The following is a 15,336-nucleotide window of genomic DNA, read 5'->3' on the forward strand; positions in this document are numbered from 1 at the left end:
TTATACTATTTTTCATTTAGGCAAACGACAAACACAAAATGTCATCATTTCTGCAAGCTGCAAACCATGCAAGCACTGTGGGGATTTTAGGAATGATTTTTGTGTGTGAATGAGCTACTGGTTGCTCTACAGTAATGAAGTCAGGGTAAAAGAAATTTTCCTTGCTCTTGGAATAAAGTCTTACTATTCTCTGAAAAATCTCCATTAACAAATTCAGATCTGTGTCTCCTGCCTAAACACAGGGGTACTGTGCATGCAGCAGAATGCTCTGAGAATTGAAGCAGGACCAGAGTTCTACTCCAACCTTGAGGAGCACTGAGGTAACTTTTAAGATATACTGGGTTAAAGGACAAGTTCTTGAACTTGACAAAATATTCTGTGGAAAGTCAGCCTCAAAACTGCATCAATATTCATATCTCACTCTCATATTTCCTTATCATTGGAAGAAGTTGTCTGTTCTGGGGTTTCAACTAGGATAGTTTCATTCTGACTTAAGTCAACTTTAGACTGATCACAGGGGAGAAATATTCCACATGAAGTGCTGGATGTGAGGCTTTCTGTACTTTGGTATTAGATATGAATTACTAGCAAGAAGCTGACAGCATTATTGGTTCCTTTTTTTTCCCATTTTTTTTACAACATGTAAAAAACAAAGCAAAAAAATCCCCACCCATTACAAAACGAGCTCCATTCTGAAGACCTGGATTTTTGAATAAGCTTTACTGATTTCCTGAGAATATAAGTATAGCCCAAGATGCTCAGAAGGTGCAATCATCAAGTTTTGACTGCCATGTGCCATAGGAAGATAAGTTTATCACGTCATTAGTTCTAGCTCCTCTTTTCTTGACTTCCTGGTTTTTAAAAAGACCAATTTAAAGAAAAGAAAAATCAAGTAACACTAGAGGTGCCGCTTTGGTTGGCAGATTGGTAAAGGATGTACTTAAATCTGAATTGGATAATAAAACAGATCAAAGATTTCAAACCTCTAATTAAAAAAAAAGTCTTAACGCATCCTAGACTTTATTGAGTTTGAAAGTTTGAATAAACCTCTACCTGCTTCCCAAGAGCAGTGTCACATAAGTCCTTCTTCCCACACTGCACTGCTGCTCAAAACTGAGCCTTCAAGACTTCAAGAGCTAAATTTGCAGCTGATAAGGCTTCTGGCCTTTTATATCAGCTTGTCTTCTGGCCCACTAGGTCTCTTGTCCACAGGAGTGCACAATGGAGCAAGAATGCAAGATGATCCTTCAGTCAGTAAAGGCCTCTGGAAGTGCAGTGAGGTCAGAAAGACCTGAAGGAACCAAAACTGAGCAGGTTTAAAATACCAAAAAGCAGTATTGCCAGATCTTGCCATGAACTTTGCTAACTTCTGCAGTAGTCAGGCTGTGAGTGTACAAAGTAGTAAAGTAAGGCTGTTTGAGGCACACGAGCAGCCTCCCTGTAGCCAGTAGGATTATTCATGTGTTAATATTGATTACTGTAAATGTTCTGCTGCTTCAGAGCCAACAGATGTTTGCTTGTCACAAAGGGTTGTTCCTTCAAAGAAAGGACCACATTTAATGGGAGAAGAAAGGGTTGTCTTAGGGAAAATGGGAAGTAGATTTCTACTTCTACTAAATTTAGAACATTTTCATTTTTATGGTGTTGGCTGATAAATTTATTTCTTTTAGCGGTGGTGGACTGCCTGGGACTAACTCAGAGATGGCTCAGTCCTCATCTGCACACTAGAAGTGTGAAATTCCATTACTAAGGAGTTGGTGATGTCTAATGACCTTAGAAAACCTGGAGCTGTGTCACCTGAGGCAATGGAGCTGTTTTCCATCCATTCCTGCCATAAATGAAAGGAAAAAGTATTAAAGTTTGCCTGAGATTTTCTTGGCTTTTTGTTTTCTAGTATAGTAACTATATTTAACTCCAACTTTTAAAATTAAAAACCTGATCTTTTCTATTCCTATTTCTACTAACAGTGCCTATTCATTTACATAGATATACAGATGGAAAGCTATTTTCAGAATGTTCAGCATTGGCTCATATTCTGTAGAAGTGAGCAGTATAACTCCTACTGATTTTTACTTGGGAGTAGAACTATGTCAGCCCTGAACAGTTTTGAAAAGCACAATTTAAGCATCATTTTAACTAAATGCTACCCAGATACAATCCTGAAGAAATTAATTTAAAACATTTATTTTAAAATGTCACCATATTTTCAGTCTTTGTTTTCTACTTAATGTTTGCACAAAGACAGAGAATAAGTCAAATACTTCCTATGGATGCCACTGCTTAATTCAAGCTGCTGCTGTGGCATGTTTACCTGAAATGCACTGGAAACATACCAGCTTTTCACACCCTTGCTGCTATACATAACTCCTTTCTTTTTTTTTTTCAATTTTCCTCTTGTCTTTTTTTGAGAGCAGGAATCTGAAGGAATTTAGATAATTTTTGTTCGAGCAGGGTACTTTTAACATCTGACTGAAACAGTATATGATGCAGTTATGCAAGAATAGAAAAATCATCCTTATGATGATGGTAATTCTCATTTATATCTATATATCTATATTCTATGTCATTATCTATATGTACATAGATGTGTATTTTTGTAATTCAAGCACACTGGCTTTTAACATCTCTTTCCTACCAGATGCTGGTGTGAATAGTGAGTTCCATGATAATTTGAGCCTAGGTTGAGTCTATGATGAGCAATTGAAGGACAGTTTGAGATGACTGCACAAACAAGGTTCACCAAAGCAGATGGTGGGTGGTTTAAATGGCTATGGAATTGCACAGATTATCTTCAGTATTTCTTGATGTGAACTGGAGATTGTAGAATTGTTGCTTTCAAATCCTGTGTGGTATCTGCTTTAGCTGATCACAATGAGACATGGATCATCGTGGGTTCATGTGAAAAAGCAATAAATTACTTGCTTTCTTAAATTTTTTTCATAAGGTCAATGATAGTTCAGTCAGTTTTGAATCTCACCAGTGCTGCTGCAATGCTGGTAGCTTGCTTCCAGCATCTCACATGATTGATGGGAGTCCAGGTTGTTTTTCTCATCTAGACATATAGTGACATCAATAACTGCCTTAACAGAGCTACACAGCTATAAAATACACCACAGGGAGTGTATCATGTTATATATATTTATGTAAGTGTGTATGATATATATATTTAGTATCATTAGGTATAGAAATAATTTCTGGGTATTTAAGTACCAGGAGGAGGGGGAAGGAATAATTTAACAGTGTGACAGTAACAGCTGTACTACATTTGGTATAAAAAGCATTAGAAGTCAAATAGAACAACTTTGGTATTGCACCTACTAATGTTGGATTTATCTGCCTAATTTCCTTCTTTTTTTTTTCCTTTGAGATTTTAGAGGCTGAACACCAGTATTTATATCTGTCTATTGTTTTTAATATATTTAGGTTTATAGCCATAGTTTGGTAGGCATAATGTACAGCTATTATGTTAGAAATATTTGTACATTATACTTAGAGATGCTGCTAATTTTTCATTAGTTTTCTCAGCCATAAGAATGCCTCTGTTCCATTTTTCTCCAAAAACTGAATTTGAATGAGTTTTCTTGAATTTCCTGTGTTCCAAACTCTGAGAAAATGACAGCTGTATTTGTGACCTAAGTTGTGCTATATAACCTTCTGACAATTTTCAAAAATGTGGTGGTTTGGATTTTTTTAAATTTAAAAATGTTAAAAACTCAATTTGGGGCAACAAGTGCACATACAAAATATATCAGGTGATGTATCTGAAATAACCTTGCTGATTTCAGAATCTGTTGGCTTCATTTCAAATGAAATGAAGTCAACTTCAAACAAATTGCTTTTCAAAATAGAACTTAGTGAGATTTAAGTGGATGTTGGCTTTTACAGCTCGATCTGGCTTGCTCTGTGATTCTGTAGTGCAGTAGCTCACAATAAACTGCACCTAGAGCCAGGGAAATCTGTTTTGTACAGCAATAGGCTTTCATAAGCAGGTGTCAGAATGTGTTCCCTCTACAGCACCATGTTGATATTTTGGAAAAAGTGGATGATTCTTGAAATGTCTGACGTGACACTGATCCTCATTAACTCTGCATAATTCTGTGCTGACATAAAAGCAGCTGCATTGTTGTGGTCCGTGGTGGTGGTAGGCACAACCTTCTCCGAGAGCGTCTTCTCCCAGCAGGGAGGAGCCAGGAGAGCAGCACACACACACACAGACATGCAGCTCGGCAGTGAAGACACGGCAGGGTCCAGGCACGGAATTCCAACCTGCTTTATTCCAGGTGAGGCTGAAGGAGTGTCCAGGGACCAAAGGCCAAGACAAAGGAGGCTCCAGGGTACAAACACAGGACAAGAGGGGGTGGAGAAGTAATGGAATATGAATCCCAATATTACCAGTTAGATTGTGCCTGGGCCAGTCTGACCCTCGCTGCTAGGCCGAAGGCGGCATCTGTGGTGCATCACCCCAGAGACACCTTTAGCTTGCTGGTGGTTGCAGCTAGGCAGCCAAACAAGTCCAGGCTTGTTAGGAACTCCGTTTACCTCAGGAAGAAGGCTTCAAGCGATGGTGAAGAGAAAAAGGAGAGGATTCTGCTGGAGGCTTATATCCAGTGGTTTATTCCATGGTTACAGAGGTCTGAATCTTGGGAAGAGCTCCAACAGAATCCCGACCGCATGGCCGGACTCACCTTTTAAGCTCAGGGGGAGGGGAGGGGACAGGTGAGCCACCAACCAGGTGGGGGGGCGGGGTCTCAAGGGACGAGGGACACCTAGACAGGCCAATGACCTCTGGGCTAGAGGGGCATCCTTTGAATTTGACCAACCACATGATGCCTTTGCTGGAATGTTAAGCCTGATTGACAGGACTCACTCAGCAAGGGACGGGGGGGGGAGGGGAAGAGGGTATTGGTACACCTGGGGAAGGGACCTGAAAGTTTGAAACACACCGCAACAGAGAAGAGCATCAGGGATCCAATGGTCTGAGGGCTCATGAGCAGTACACAGGGAAGAGACCAATAGGGAATGCCAGGGTGGATGGGCAGGGTTACACAAACAAATGGCAAGACTGGGAAAGGAAAACTCACTAGAGTGTGAACATATAAGGGTAAAAGGGGTAGGGAAGACCAATGGGGAGGACAAAACTGGGACAAATTAACATAGTGCTGCAGAGCACCATGAGGGAAGCTTCTTTCCTCACTCTGAGCTGTGAGGAGTGCCCAGAGCCCAACTTGCATCTCTCCAGGGCATCACCATCCCCCTCTCCCCAGCTCATGGACCTCCACACTGTATGACTTATAATGTTTCACTAGTAGCTTGTTAAAAATGCAAAGAACAATGTCAGCATCTCTGTTACAATGAATACCTTGGCATTCACACTGCTGGTTCCTGAAGGAGCACACCTGAGTTGCACAGGTGCCGGGTGCTGGTGTCCCAGCTTGCAGCCCTCCTGCCCTGTGGGCCACTGAGGCTGAACACAGAGTGTGTGCAAGCCCTCTGCACCCTGTAAGAGCAGGTTGTGACAGCGGATCTGATGACAGGAGCCTGACCTTAGCTTACTAGTACGCAGAGTCTAGTTTTAGAGCCTTTTTTGGTGGAACCAACCTTGTGCCTACCATTTGTCTCACAAATCCTGCCAAGTGAGAAGGAAATTTCACCTACTCTCCTGCTTTCAGCAGGTTTTTGTGTCTCTGCTATAAGTTAGAAAACAGTATGCCCAATTATTTTCTGTGTAAAAGAATGAGGCAGATGTATGCCAAATCAACTTGAACAAATATTTTGAAACCCTTGTGCTGAGAGAGACTGCAGGGTGATTACAAAACACGAAGGCTCTAAGGATGGCACTGTTTTTGTGTACAAAACAGGCTGTGATTCTTCATTGCTACTTCCCTTCCCCCTTTTTCCACCCAAAACCATCCGTTACAAAGCTCCTGCAGTCACTGATTTATGTGCTTGTGATCAAACGTTCCTGCTTCTAATACTGTGAGTATTTTATAAAAGATGGTTGTGATTTCTAGATGTCTGTTCCTGTGCTGTTGTGAAGCTTCTTTACTATGCTCCTGGCCTCATCAATGATTTTAGTCTTACTATGAGGCTCTACAGAAATTTTTCTCTTAGAAGAGTTCATTTACATTTTGATGATCACCTATCTGCATTACTGCACTATGCACTATTCTTTGGGGTAACAGTCTATGATAGCAAAATCCTGATTGCTACCCTACAGCCCATTTTTGAGGGTCCCATGAGATTATATGAATCCTTGTCCAAGAACAATATCAACTGTCTCACCAAGTGATCTGATCTGCACTTTCTAATGTATGCGTATAAGGCCAGGCACATTATTTTGGGCTCATTCTTTGAGTACCAGCTTAAAGATGAGAAAATGCCTCATGTTCCATATTTGCATGTGAATTTCTGAGTACACTGAGTCAGCTTGCCTGGCAAATGTTAATGATGGCTGCGGGGAGGGTCCATAGAAGGACTCAGCAAATGCTGTGATATTCTGAGGCTTCCTTCTCCTCCTCTTCCTTCTGCCTTCTTACATTTTGTTTTGCAATATAAATCTGCTTCAGGTTGATAACAATGGGAGGCATTTGCAATCTCTATAGCCTTTTGAAATATAGAAAGCCAACAAGAAGCAGTACTTTTAATTTAAAACAAGTATGTTTCTTTTATTTTCAGGTCTACCACTTGGCTTGAACTGTAAATCTTCAGGTAGGAAAAAACCTACCAGAATTTTGCAGTAGAAATGAAGGGAAGATTATTTTTCTTTCCATTTTGTTTCCCTTTTAATAACAACCTCACATATACAAACACTGCACAGGCTGCCCCATGACACTCTTTCAGTCTCCTAATCTTTACAAACAGCATGCTAAGGGAGTTACTTGCTAAGATGCACACTTTAGCCTCTGCCTCCTTGCTCCTCCCACCTCAAATGCTGCTGCAGCTCAGCACTGGGAATGCAGACAGACCATGGCTGTGGAGGTGATGGCAATTGTCAGAGTGAAAGCCTCAGTTTTGTACAGAGTGAGCACATGGGGCTACAGCAGCATCACCATTTATAGCTGCCATGGTACTCCACTGGAACCAGAGACTGTCAGGCAATGCCTGTAGTCTTTCAAGCAGCTGTATTGGGAGTGAATAGGCAGAAATTTGTGGCACCTAATACCTAACTGCTGCTGAAATAATTGAACCCATGCAACAATTTATTGAGTTGGGTGTTTTTTGTCCACATTTGAAATGCAGGCTTATGGCTCAAGAGACCTCCTTGTCACCTGCTGAATTTTGGTGGAGCTGTGTTCCAGATGAATTTGTCATTTCATAATGTAAAGGTCTCAGACTTCACTTCCTCTGAAGAGTCTCTGTTAATCACTTCAGATTTTCACAGCCTTCAGAAAACTACTATGTTTTTTTCCTCACAGACATTTGAGGAAAGGCTAAATCATGTGAAAAGTCTCCTGTAGGGGAGTTGAAGAATGGGAATGCCTTTCTTGAAGTTCCTTAACAAACAGATTCTCTGTTAGGGTGTGCTACTGGTTTTGAATTTATTTATTTAATGTCTGTTGCAATCTAGCTGGGTCTTTCAAAATTGAGTCAAGTATTGTATTCCTAGGAACAGGTGAGAGGATTGGTCTTTGAGCATCCCAACCTGCTGCGGTAGCAATTAAGCAGGTGTTTTATGGTCTGAGACATGATGCTGAAAGAATCAAAATAGCAGTATATTCTCTCCTTCTGTACAAATGTCTTCAGTAAACTGAACTCAGAATCTAAGAAATATTTTGTGTTTATATATGTATACATATATATCCATCTGATAAATTTCCTTATTTTTATTTCTGTTCCAAGATAGTGTGGAAACAAAGTATGGTGTCTGACTATGGAATCTGACTTGGACAGACAGATTCCTTTGGCCAGACAGAAACTTCTTTTTTATTTTGAGGTCCATTCAGGCATCCATGGAAGGCTTGTGTGACCTGGAAGAGGTGGAAGCTGATTCAAAAGTAACAAGATTTTCCTTTAATAACTTTACAGCTTCCAAGTAGAGTTGGTTAATTTATTGGCAGCAATCTTGTACAAAGTCTATAAGAAAAATTAGGTGTGTGTTAACAGGCTCTATCTCAGACTATGAAAGTATCTAAAGACAAGGATCTAAAAGCTGAGAGGAATGTTTGTGGATTCCTGGTTTGGGGGGCTGGGCAAGACAGATGACAGCAGGACAGCTCTGAGCAAAGCTACATAAGAGCTAGATCTCCTGGAGGTAACCTGGACAAACCTTGAGAGCCGTGTCTGTGGAGAGTTGGGTAAAGTATTGCGGTGTGAGAAACAATGCTCACTTTTAACAATTTAAAAGGTTTATTAAGACCTTATCAGAATACAACAGAAGAATGAATAAGGAAAAATAAGAGTGCCAGGAGCAAAGGATTCTGTCACCATGTGCTCGTCTACAAAATGGATCCTCCACCTTCTATACCTCTAAATGCCTCCCAAAGTCTTGTTAATTGACTCCTTCCTCGCTGTCCAGTGCTGGAGATCACTTTCTTCCATCTGGATTGGAGGTCAGGTGTTGCCATAGTGACAAATTGACTCTCCCAAATGCCCTGAGTATTAAGGCCATCCCATGATAACAATGCAAGGGGGAGGGGAAACATAACTGTACATCTACAAAACTTCTCCTAACATATACGTGATATTCACCCCTTAATTGTGAGAGTCAACCATCGCATTATTCATCTATAACATTGGGACTCACAAGAAGGGATAAAACAACAAAGTAAATCTTTGATAGTAAAAAAAAAAATACTTAATAACTTTTAAAGAGTATTTAAAAGCTTACTAGTGTGTAGGGGGATAGAACATAAGTAAATAAAGGTAGTGTAGAAAGTAATCTTACCTCCTTAAAGAGTTGTAGCTGAGCCAATTATTAAGGATTAGGAACAGGCCTGATTTTAACAGGCCATGCCTGTAGCCAATCAGAGTGTTATAAAAGAGTGGATTGGTTGGTTGAGGGGAACTGGATTCAGTTGGCTGCTGTGAGGACAAGGAAAAGTCAGTGCCTAGAGGAGATGCCTACAAGAAAAGAGTGTTTCAAGGAGATCAAGGAGATACGAAAGTGTATCAAGGAGATACGAAACTCTAGCAATATGGAACCCTTGCAATGTAATGACAATAGAACTCTTGCACTACTATGACAACACTAGTGCACTCAGATACTGAGAGAAATCAAAGAAAATGTAGGTTGCCCCTATTTTTGCTGATACTGTTTTGTGTTACTGATTTAGGATATTCACACCACAAACTGCTCTATTATTTTATCTGGGAAGACAAATCACAGTAAAACAGGCTGCTGAAGAGATGCTGAGAGGACCATAACCATCTCATCTGGTGGCTTCCATAACTGTAAATGCAAAAAGCACATCATGACTTTCAGTTAGAGGGTGTCGTGGTGGGCAGAGTCTTTGGGGGTGCCCCAACCTTCCTTGAGAGAAGTGTCCTGAAAAGAACACGCTCTCAGGTGCACAGGCACAACCCACATGTGATGAGTGCACATCCACTCTCAGGAAATGCATAGGCAAGAGACAAGAGCCTTGTATAGTGATCCACAGAGAACAGCCTTTATTGTGAGCAGGGGCACTCTGTGAAGGGTGCCAGGGAAAAGAGCTCCAAGAGTCAGAGGGAAAACAGGGGTTTATACAGGAATAGTGAGGGGCAGGGCAGAACACTGGAAGGAACAGGGTGAGGGCACGGGGGCAGAGCAAAGGGGAAGGACCAAAGGGGTACAAAGACTCAACACAGGGAAGCAAAGCATTGGGGGGGAATCCTTTAGCTCACCACAACCACAGTGGTTATAGTTCAAGGGTTGGTCCTCCAAGGGAGTGCAGCAAGCCTTTCCTTGGACAGTTTTCCAGCTTCCACAAGAGGGGAGCAAATGGCTAATTGTCATTTGCTCTGGGGTACCCTTGGAGTTAAATTCTCTCAAGGATTTGCTTTAATCATTCAGAAATGCTCATTGTTCTGTAAGCAGTGCCAAACGTGACTTGCTTGAAAAGAAATTGGCTTGGTTTACTGTAGGGTGGCTTTTTATTTTCTGGGAGAAGCATGTTAGTATTGAGTGGTTTGCATATAGGATGGTGAGTTAAAACAGCTGCAGAAAGCCTGCACCTGCAGTACTTTACTAGTAAATAAACCACACAAGCATGAGGCCAAAAATGTCTGGGAAGATTCTGTGCATGCAGTGTGGAAAAAAAAGGAATAGATATTAAACTCTTGATTCTGCTATAATATTTGCATAATGTAGTAATTAGGTAAATAAAATCAGGTGTTCAGAATCAAATGAAGAAGCAAATACCCTAAGGATTTCCCCTATATTGACACGATCAGCAAACACAATAGCTTGTGTCAAAAGGAGAAGCCAGCATAGCACCATATTTGTTTGATATGGAGTGATGCCCATGTATATTCACATCCTAATCACTGGAGCAATTACTGTTGTTCTCATGTCCATTTCATTTCCTTGGCTGAACATGCTGGGATTTTGGACTGTGATTTCATGATTCGCTTTCCTCTGCCATTTGTATTGTGTAGCTGCTCCAGCAGATATCATCAATGCCTAATACCACAGTGCTATACAGAACAAATAATTTGCATTTGAGAAGGTCTCTGTGGCTACTGGCTACTTAACTGTGTACTGCATCTGTAAAAGTCAAAGTTAAAGATGCTTTGCAGAATTCAATGACCAACTGTTCACTATTTTAAATCATACCTGCACCTATTGCTGTGGCTATCAGCATGTACTCGTGTAGGGTTGATTATGTACAATCTCTCTTTTCTTATTTTGGATTAATATTTAGACAATCTTTCTTTTCCTATTTTGGATTAATATTTAGTCTTTTGCTGAGGGCTGCAGACTGACTCTAGAAGGAAAAAAAAGTGGCTCTAGAGGACACTTGCATGATAGTGAACAGATTAGTTATACCTGCAGTGGTTCAATTTGTAGCATAAATTCAAATGGTTTTCCATTAAAATTTATGTTGTGCTTTTGAAAACACAAATTCCTCCTGGAGTTGTCTGAAATAAATTTGGTTATTGTCCTGCATTACAGGAGAGTGTCAACGTGGGGTGTAACCAAACTGTATTACTACACCATTTCTGACAAACTGTTTATCATGGCTGGTTTGTAGCACCTGCCCAGGTTGCATTTCCAACCCCTCAAGCCACAAGCTGGGTGTTAAATAAGAGGCAAACCCTTCGAGGCAGAGAAATGTTTCTTTGTCTTCAATGACTCAGCCATGATAACTCCCTCCAGGGAAGCACCAGCATAGTTACACCCGTCCTGAGGGGGTCATCTCAGCTAATGATCATAAAGGGCAGCACTCTAAAGACTTAGAACATCAAGAACTCACAAAAATATCCTATGACTCACATGATTACATCGTTCCATTGTAAAGTTCCCCACCCTGGGGGAGGTACTGAACATTCCCACCTGAGCCTCATTGTATATATAATTGGGGATTTGGGATGCTATCAGCAGCACCACTGAATGGATCCAGAGAAAGACCAGGACTTCCACGGGATGGCTGCTTTCAGCTGCAACCATCACTTCCACAGGACTGCATCCACCACTTGATAGGACTGTGACCACCACCCTGACCAACAGGGTGCCAGGTTTACTCTGACTTTGTGGGTTTAAGCCAGTTTCTGTGTATCATTGCATTTATTATAATCTCTCTATTAAATTGTAACTCCAACATGAAATCTCTCTCAAGGTAATTGTGTGGGGTTCATTTCTCCCTCTGGTTTACTTTCAAACGAGCACAGTAATTTATGCTGTACTAGTTTTCAAAGTACAGAAAAACTCTTTAACTGGGACTAATACAGCAAGTGTCAGCTCAGTAGGATCTGAGTCCTTAGCTTCCATAGGTTCATTCAGAAATACTAACCCCAGTGCTTTCATCTGTTCCATATGTGAATCAAAAAACCAGGCAAACAGTATTATCTCCTGCAAAGAAAATGGAGAGCGCTGAAGTGGAGCAGCTTCAGAAGGAGACAGTGAGTCAGCATTGAAGACTGAACCAAAAAAATCATTTGCCAACTCTGAGCCCTCTTCTCAGAGATGAGAACAAATGGAGAAATCGTCTCCATGAAAGCACTAGCTGCAGCATTGTTCCGAAATAATCTGAGGAAGTATCTCTCATACAAATAAAATATAGCTGACAAATGCAGTAATAACTTCTGTTTTGTTGGTGTGAATGAAACAAGCCTTGGGCATCAGAAATTCAATGAATGGCAGGTAAATGGCAGGCATTATGTAGAACTGCTTGTTCATATTCAGAGATATCTGGCAATATTTGGCAATTGTAATTGTGTCCCAGCCACAGACTGCCTGTCCCTCTTCAGAAATCACAGACAAGTTCTGTTCTCTAATTCATTAGGTAATGAAGCAGGCTGAGGTGGTTTATTACCTTTTGTAGAGTATTATCAGCATCTGTGGTTAAGGTCCACTTGCTTCATGAGTATTTAATGAGAAAGGGAATGGCTGAACAATGTTTGCATATACAGAATATATTGAAATTATAAGGCTATAAAATAATATTAGACATGATTTGTGAAAAAAAAAAAAATACACAAGCAGAACATAGAAGTGGCCAAAAAAACCCCCCAAAAACCATTACATGCATTTTTGCTCATCACTAAATAAAAAAGCTCAGGAGTTTAAGGCAAAATCACATCTGGGTAGAGTTTGGAATTGTTTGCATTGTATTAAATTTGAATGTAAGTCCTATCATTTTGTGACCCAACCTCTGCTTCCTTCTTCTCCAGAAGATGATTTCCATTGTTGGCCCTGCTGTGAGGCAGTAGTGGGATTTGTTGCACTTCAGCTAGGACAGCTTCTGAGGTCTGGTAAGAATATATTTCTATACTAAAATGACAAGTATAGAAAGAATGGAAAAAAGTGTATTGGACCTTTTGTACAGATCCTGAAAATGACAAAGAGTAGAAAATAGGACACAGTCCTTGTTCTTTTCTCTATCAGCAGGTCATCACCAAATTCTGTAGACCTTACGAACAGCTTTCAAAATATCTTTACCTCTGACCTTTCAGTGGGTAACTTAATGAAATACTAAGCAAACATTGCCACTGTATTTTGGATATTTCCACTGGTGTTTAGTTGCTGTAAATGGAAATACCTATTTCAGAGAGGTCTCCTGGTCCCTTTGACTTTTCCCCATCTTGTCACTTGAGTCTTTCCTGCTCTCCTTGAAGGTGTGCAATCCCATGGGTCTGCCCCACTCCTAACCATAGGCAAAAGGAACCTTCAGCCTTCCTGCACTCCCATTGTGACAAAAAAAGCAGGCTTGGCTGATCCAGAGAAGCAGCTGAAGTTGAAATTGTCTTTGATTTTAGAACTAGGAAGACATGATTACAGAGGTACCAAGCCAACCTATAATAAAGAGCTACATGAATCTATTTTAGTTTTCTATCTGTCCCTTTTTTCCCCTCAGAAACTTGCAAAAAGTTTCCTTATGACTGCCTCCATTGTTTCAGGGAAGAATTGTTTTTGAATAACCTCTATAAGTTTTAACAGGATGTTGCTTATTTGCAGCCATGGAGTTGCCTTTCCAATGTCTGAGCTTAGAAGCCAACTGGTTAGAAAATTTGCGCAGCAAATCCTTTATAACCCCTCAAAGCCATGTGATCATTATCCTAAAATGCAGAAAACAGTGTTAAATCATTACAGCTAAGCCTGCCATTTAACTAATGTACAGTTGTGTCACTGGTGTGTTTCAGAAGCTCAGCTGTTATCTGCCTGTCATAGATCTGTTAAATTCATCAAGTGTGACTCAAGAAATTCCCCAAAAGCCTCCATACATTGCTAGTTCATAGGCTTGTACGAGAAGATTCATGTTTGTATGAGAACAGTCTTCTAACTCTAAGGCCTGGCTGTAGGGGTGAAATGCACTGTGGTCTCTCACTGCATGTTGCAGCTCACCTGGCAGGCAACCTGGGTTCCTTTCACCTGCAAAGCATCCTTCCACATCTGGACATAACTTTGTCCAAGAATCTCAATGGATTGCAGTTGTGACTTCAAGGGAAGATGAGTGTGAGTGGCAGTGAGCACAGCACTGGGCTTCTGTAGTGAGCCATACACCAAGGGCGTGTCATAGAATCAGATCACAGAATCAGTGAGGTTGGAAAAGAACCCTAAGATCATGAAGTCCTACCATTAACCCAGAACTACCAAGTCCATAAATGAACCATGTCCCTAAAGTGTCACAAGGTCCCATACACTGTTTAAAAACTTCAGGGCTCATGAGTCAATCAGTTCCCTGGGCAGCTTGATCCATCCTAGATCTCCCCTGTTGCAATTTGAGACCATTTCCACTTATCCTATCATGGGGGAAAGAGAGTGACCCTACCTCTCTGCAACTTCCTGTTAGGTAGTTATAGAAAGTGAGAAAATATCTTCTGAGACTCCTCCTTTTCTTCCAGGCTGAACACCTCAGGTTCCTCCAGCTGCTCCTCATCAGACTCATGGCTCCAGATTTCCATCACCTGCCCCTCACATGGCCTGGCTGCAGGTGCCCATTTACAGGGTGGATCTATCAGCTGCTGTCTTGGGAGCCTTAGTGGGAGCACAAATCCTGCCATGGAGTTTGCACATCAGTCACACTGAATTTTGGCTACATTAGCAGCTGTTTCAACATGAAGCTCCTAATTGTCACTTTCAGGTTCTTCTTACAGGTTTATTACACCAATTATAACAGTGCTGTTCAGAGGGTGAGATGGTGAGATTATGTTGGCCTCCTGATTTGATGATATTTGATGAAGTCCTACATTTTAATTTGATTTCTTCCTTGTTCATCTGCCATAAGTCCCAGCTCCTCTGATGTTCCTGCATATCATTGTTATCAATGGTGTGTGTGGTGTGCCATATGTGAAACGGCTGTGCTGACTCATCACCTGCACCTCGACAGGAACAGGAGATCCCGGCCCGGTGTGCAACCTTGCTAGCAAAGGCAGAATGTGTTAAATAGCCTTTAAACCACACAACACGTTTAGATTTGGGTGGTTTTCTGAGCACCTTGCAAAGATGGGGGTTCCCTTTCTGAACGCAGTGCCTCAGCGAGGGGGCACCGCGCATGGAGCCCTCCCGGTCCCTGGCAGAGGCGGGCGGCGGACAGGCAGTGCGGGGACTGTGATAGGTGGTACCGAGCGGCCGAGGAGGGCACGGGAGCTGCCTCAGACCCACCGAGGGCATGGGAGCCGGTCCGCCCGCCCCGAGGCACGGCCGCACCGCCCGGGCGCCGCCGCCAGGGGTCCCCGCAGGCCGGGCGGCCGCACCGC

This window comes from Zonotrichia leucophrys, chromosome 1 (genome assembly GCF_028769735.1).
Source record: "Zonotrichia leucophrys gambelii isolate GWCS_2022_RI chromosome 1, RI_Zleu_2.0, whole genome shotgun sequence".
NCBI classification, from domain to species: domain Eukaryota; kingdom Metazoa; phylum Chordata; class Aves; order Passeriformes; family Passerellidae; genus Zonotrichia; species Zonotrichia leucophrys.